The following is a 6,239-nucleotide window of genomic DNA, read 5'->3' on the forward strand; positions in this document are numbered from 1 at the left end:
AATTGTTTCCTTATTTCATGTTCAAATTGTTAATTGCTGGCATATAAAAAACAGCTGATTTTTGTAAATCAATCTTGGATCCTGCCACATTGCTGAACTGCATTAATAGTTCAGATAATTTGTGTGTGTGTGTGTGTGTGTGTGTGTGTGTGTGTATGTGTGTGCATTCCTTTGGATTTTGTATATCCAAGATTGGGTCACCCACCAATAAAAATAGTTTTATTTCTTTCTTTATAATCTGGATGCGTTTTATTTTTTTTTCTTACCTAATTGCCATGGCTAGAATCTTCAGTAAAATGTTAAGTGGAAGAGGTAAAAATGGGCATCATTTTGCTTTTTCTTATTTTAAGAGGAAACATTCATCCTTTCTTCATTAAATACCCTGTTAGTTGTGAATGTCTTACAAACTACTTTCTCAGACTTGGAGGATTCGAATGTATTCCTAGTTGTTAAATAGTTTTATCATGAAAAGGCACAGAACTTTTCAAATGCTTTTCCCATATCTGTTGAGATGATCACGTAGCTTTTATCATGTGTTCTATTAATATATAGGATTACATTGATTGATTTTTGTATCTTAAATCTACTTTGCATTTCTCAGATACACTCCACTTAATCACTGTGTATAATCCTTTTTATATGTTGCTAGATTCAGTCTGTCAGTATTTTACTGATGATAATCTGTATTTGTAATAATAAAGGATATTTATCTTGTAGTTTCTTGTATTTTTTCAAGGCATATTTAATTTAATATCAAGAATGCAATACAAAAGCCCAAATACAATGAAGGAAACCCAGTCTTCCATTAACAGCAACAACAATGCTCTTTCAAAACGTGCCTGCTGAATGGAATGAGGATCTAATTTCACTACAGGAAAAAAAAAACAAAAAAACAAAAAACAGTCTCATCACAGCCAGTATCCTTACACAATCTAGTAGTGAAATGAATTTTTATAATGCTTCAAACAGTTTCAACCTGAAGTTTGACACCACATCTATATGTTCATACAGTCCTCAATAAGATTATCTACAACATTAGCAACCATTCAAAGAACAAATCATTGATTAAAACGACATTGACTTAAGGCTCAATAAAGTAATATAGAGCTCCAAACTAAATGGTTAAATATATGAACTATTTGCACTGACATCTATTATTTGATTCATGACTATTAACATTTGTTCTTAGCAAATAAACCCTTTCTTTTAAATTTTTTATGCTTATTTTTGAATGAGGGAGAGAGAGAGAGAGAGAGAGCGAGCGAGCCAGCTAGGGAGGGGCAGAGAGAGACAGAGACACAGAATCCAAAGCAGGCCCAGGCTCCGAGCTGACAGCACAGAGACCGACGCAGGGCTTGAACCCAGAAACCTTAAGATCATGACCTGAGCTGAACTCAGACACTTGACTGACTGAGCCACCCAGGTGCCCCGCAAATATACGTTTTTAAGGCAAAATTCACCTCTTTTGAGTTTTGACCCAGAAGTCAACTTGAATCACAAAGTCCACAGCCTTATTGGCAAAACTGATATAAAGCGTCTCTAAGTCGCTATGCTCAGGTTAAGAGTGATGCATATCCCATTTTTACATTTTACCGGAATTTTACATGTTCAATTCATGATTTTAAATCTCTATGTTTCTTTCCTTTAAATGGAAGATACAGTGTGCCACAGACCTAAGACTTCGGTTTCTTCCTCTATTTTCTTCAAACAGTACATTTCTCAGGTGTCTACATGTCCTAGAAGGGGGGGTTTTCAGAGGTGGCAATTTCTTCAGAATAGTCCCATGCCATCAGGCCTCAGAAACAAGGGGAGAGGGTAGAGAAAAAAGCTCAAACACAAGGTTCATTTGGTCAGTTTTATATTAACCATTTCAAGCTGGATAGCATAAGAATGTGGCTTTTTTTGGCTCAAGAAATCTGAGTCTTGGTGTGGAAACCAGTATTTGGCTGTCCCACCACAGCTTTCTCCTTGGGGGTTTTCAGCCAAATCCTGACAGGGGAGTATGATTTGTTTACCTGTCAGGTGTGAACTTCTAGGCACTCAGTTCATTTTGGGCTTGTTCCAGTTTGTCTTCAGTCTATTACAGTTCACTTTTCATTTTTAGGAAAAAACAAGTTCATCCCTGGGTCTATCCTTGTTGATCCCAGTTGGGCATCGCTAGGTTTCTGGGCTTGCTTGAGGTACTGGATTTGAGTAGTACACTCTTGCATCTATCTCTCTTCTTGGTTGGTAGTCTCATTACAAGGATGTTTTCCCAGTGAGCTTCAGGTTTTCTTCACACTCCCTTAAGCCAGTTGCATCATTAGAATTAAGATCTGTGTATTTGTCCTCCAGAGTCTGGACCTAAGCTTCATATTGTTTCCATCTTAGAATTAACTCATCAAGTGCCATAACTTTGAAGTATGTTTCATTCAAACCTTTTGGGGGAGGTTCCTCCTTGGTCATCTTGGATCCTCTCTAGACAGAGCCTTTGCTTGTGATGCCTACTCACAGAGGCCAAGGCCATGCTGCAGGACTGCAGCCCAGGCCTCCAGACCAGCCCCTGACCCTTTCCACTCTCAGAGCCCTGCGCCCCGCCCCCTTTCACTCTCCGCGACCCACCCCCCTTCCCACCCTCCTCGCCCTCCTGCTCTTCTTTCTGCTGCAGCCCTGGCACTCCACTTTATGTGCAGGTCTCTCTGCCATTCAGTGAAATATAGTTTTCTTGTAGTAGTTTTGTCTGGTTTGCATATCACAGTAATAGTGGCCTGATAGAATAAGTTGGGAAGTGTTAATCTATTTTTTGGAAGAGTTTGTGAAGGATTCCTATTAAGTCTTTTTTTTTTTTTAATGTTTTTATTTATTTTTGAGACAGAGAGAGACAGAGCATGAGCAGGGAAAGGGCCGAGAGAGAGGCAGACACAGAATCTGAAGCAGGTTCCAGGCTCCGAGCTGTCAGCACAGAGCCCAATGCGGAGCTCGAACTCACAGACTGTGAGATCATGACCTGAGCTGAAATCAGACGCTTAACCGCTTAACCGACTGAGGCTCCCAGGCGCCCCGCTATTAAGTCTTTTAAAAAATATTTGGAGGAATTTATTGGTGAACTCATCCAAGCCTGGATTTCTCTCTCACTCTCTCTTCTCTGACACACTCTCTCTCTTGTACTAGTTGAGTCTCTTTGCTCGTTATAGATCTATTCAGATTACCTAGAAATAGAGAGGGGATTTTGATTTCTGAAACTGTAATTGCAATTCTTTTACCATATTGTCTTGTTTTAGAGGGAGTTCGCACAGTTTTTCACTCTGCCATTACAGAAGGTGATCTGGGTCAGAGGAAAGTTGGTTTTACCTCGTGGTTATTGTGAAGATAGAAAACTTTGGGCCAGTAATATTTAAATTTTTTTTCAACATTTATTTATTTTTGAGAGACAGAGAGAGACAGAGCATGAGCAAGGGAGGAGCATAGAGGGAGGGAGACACAGAATCGGAAGCAGGCTCCAGTCTCCGAGCTGTCAGCATAGAGCCTGACGCAGGGCTTGAACTCACAAACCATGAGATCATGAACTGAGCCAAAGTCGGACGCTCAACTGACTGAGCCATCCAGGTGCCCCTGGGCCAGTAATATTTTAATGAAAAAACTTTGTAATATAAGAATATGATATTTTAAAAATATGCAGTAAAAAGGGCAATCAGTAATCAATGCAAAGATTAAATATGTAGCACCTTAATTTTATCACAATCTAATTCCTGTAAAGCGAGACCACGATTAAGTAAATAGTTGTGGATTAAAGGATGAAAATCCTTCTTATAAAATATTAAAATGGGTCACAAGTATTTGACTACCTGAATTATTCCATTAAATATCTGAAGTTACCATATGACTTGAAGGTAAACACCAACTTTATCCTAAAGCTGAGGGCATCAGCCTTCTAAGGCAGATGATTAATTAATGGAGCTTTTGATTCCAAGTTTAATAATTTATTTGCCTATCATTGCCGCCATAAAATCCCAGAAGCTCTTTACAAAATTTGCAATGAGATAGAGTTAGCAGGTGCTATTGAGAGAATATTAAAGTTTCCTTGACAAAATGCCAGAGGTTGATTGTTGACCAACTGGGGAAGACCTATGAGATCCTTCCAGTGTACACAAAAGGAATGAATTCATAATTAAATTACAGTTAATCACAGATGGTTATTTTACAGCAGGTGCTCAACTTTGAAAGTGTGGTTCTGGACTATTTTTGTTCCAACATGGTGTTCAATCCCTGTTGGTTAGCTGGCAATATTTACGGTTAGGAAAATATTTCTTTATGGTGGAAATTTTATTTTACCTTCCATAAATATATAAAATATTATCTCATATAGTAATTCACATAAATTTTGTAAGCATATACACTGCTGTTTCAATATTTTAAAAAATACTGAAAGATATAGTTTAATTATTTATCATATTCACAACCCCCCTGGATTCAGAAATAGTCATGCAAAGGTATTAGCAGGATTATGTGAAATGGAACCAAATTTTTAAAATTAAAAATTGCTCAAGTTTAGAAAAATTTGGTAACTCATATAATCAACAACACCTTCACTGACAAAATATAGGCTTATTCTTGTCACATTTCACTTTCAAACAACTTAATAGAATAAGCACAAGCTAACATAATATTGAATTATTGGTACGGTAATCATTATAATGTATGAAGGGAAAGAGTGGGGTACATAATTTTTTACATGTTTAAAAAATTATTCACATTCTGTATTATTCACATTCTGTAAATAATAACTTGCTCAGCAAAACAGGTCCTTCTTCCTGAATATCATAAATATAAAGCTGATCTTGATACATCTATTTCAGGGCCTAATTATTAAAAATCTATTAAATTCAAGATTCCTGGCTAAATGCAAGTTATAATTGCATTTTCAGTTTTGGGATTTCATTATGGACTTATTAATATTCCACATTCTTATAGGTAGCCACTAATTACCCATTTCTTTCATGTCTCTCTATATGCCTCTCCTAATCCTTGGTCTGGAAAGAGGAGTTCAATATTCTTCTTCCTAATTGCTTTGGCACTGCTTTCTGGCAATATTGCTTTCAATCTGTTATTTTCTGCAATGATCCAAATAGGTATTTGTCTCTCTTTCTCTCTCTCTCTCTCTCTCTCTCTCTCTCGCGCACACACACACACACACATGTACAAGCGCGCACACACACACACACACGCATGCATAGAGAAAGCCATCTCTAGCACCATATTGTGGGAGAAAAGCCCTCATCAGATTCTTGGAAGAAAATTGGAATAGCTTTTTCTAGGCAAGAAAGTGCATGGAATGATATAAGTAAAGTGGTGTCAGATCTGAGAACACCCTCACCAACTGTGAGACTTTGGTCAGACTGAATCAGATAAACAGAAATGAAGGAATCATGTCTATCAGCAAAACATTCATTGAGAAACACAGAATAAACTAAAATATTAGCAGAATCGATAAAGGCATTTCAAATCAAGACTCTGGGAAGAAACAAAAAAAGTTCAAAACTTGTGTCAGAGTTTGACCTCTGACTTCCTTTCTCAAAGAGAACATTCTTGTACTAGATAGACTGAACCATGAACACCACTCCATTATATACAGATATGCCAATTTTTCTTACTTCTCTTACAATTTACCCTGTGCATATGTTATTCCTTTTTCCTGGAATGATTTCTCCCTCCTTCTACCTACAACTTTATGTCTCTCCCAATTTTTTTCTACCCCCAATTCCAGGCCAGTAATACCTCTAATCCTTAAATTATGCTAGTCACAAGTTATATCAGGGAAGCATTCCTAGATAATATCTATTCAAGATTCAACCATATGATTTTTCTGTGTTATTTTTGAAACACTCAGTATTGGTACCAAAATTGCACTTTGGGCCTATATTGAAATTTTCTTTTTATTTATCAACTGTGTACTCCTAATGTAGGGGGTGATTAAATAATAACCTTAATACCCAGCATGGTGCCTGTCACATAGGTGCTGGTACTGAATAACTTGGATTTCTTTTTAACAAGTAAATATGTTATGCTAAAAAGCAACACTTCTGTGGCTTTAAAGCTTTTCTTGTTCAATTGCTTTCTACCCTTAACTATAGAAGAGGAATACAAAGTAAGAACACCACATTATTAGTTGTGAAATACCTGCTACTTTGAAAAACTATAAATAGTTTATATATTTAATGTATAGTAGCTAGCAGCTGTGTTGTCAATACAGAAGATGTGAT

General features: G+C 37.0%; 1 pseudogene; it reads right to left on the reverse strand.

Moving 5' to 3' along the window:
• Positions 1–1,736: 1,736 nt before the first annotated feature.
• Positions 1,737–2,445, reverse strand: LOC131493351 (pre-mRNA-splicing regulator WTAP-like; annotated as a pseudogene).
• Between the last annotated feature and the right edge of the window lie 3,794 nt (positions 2,446–6,239).

The sequence above is a fragment of the Neofelis nebulosa genome, chromosome 2 (genome assembly GCF_028018385.1).
Source record: "Neofelis nebulosa isolate mNeoNeb1 chromosome 2, mNeoNeb1.pri, whole genome shotgun sequence".
In the NCBI taxonomy this organism is placed as follows: Eukaryota; Metazoa; Chordata; class Mammalia; order Carnivora; family Felidae; genus Neofelis; species Neofelis nebulosa.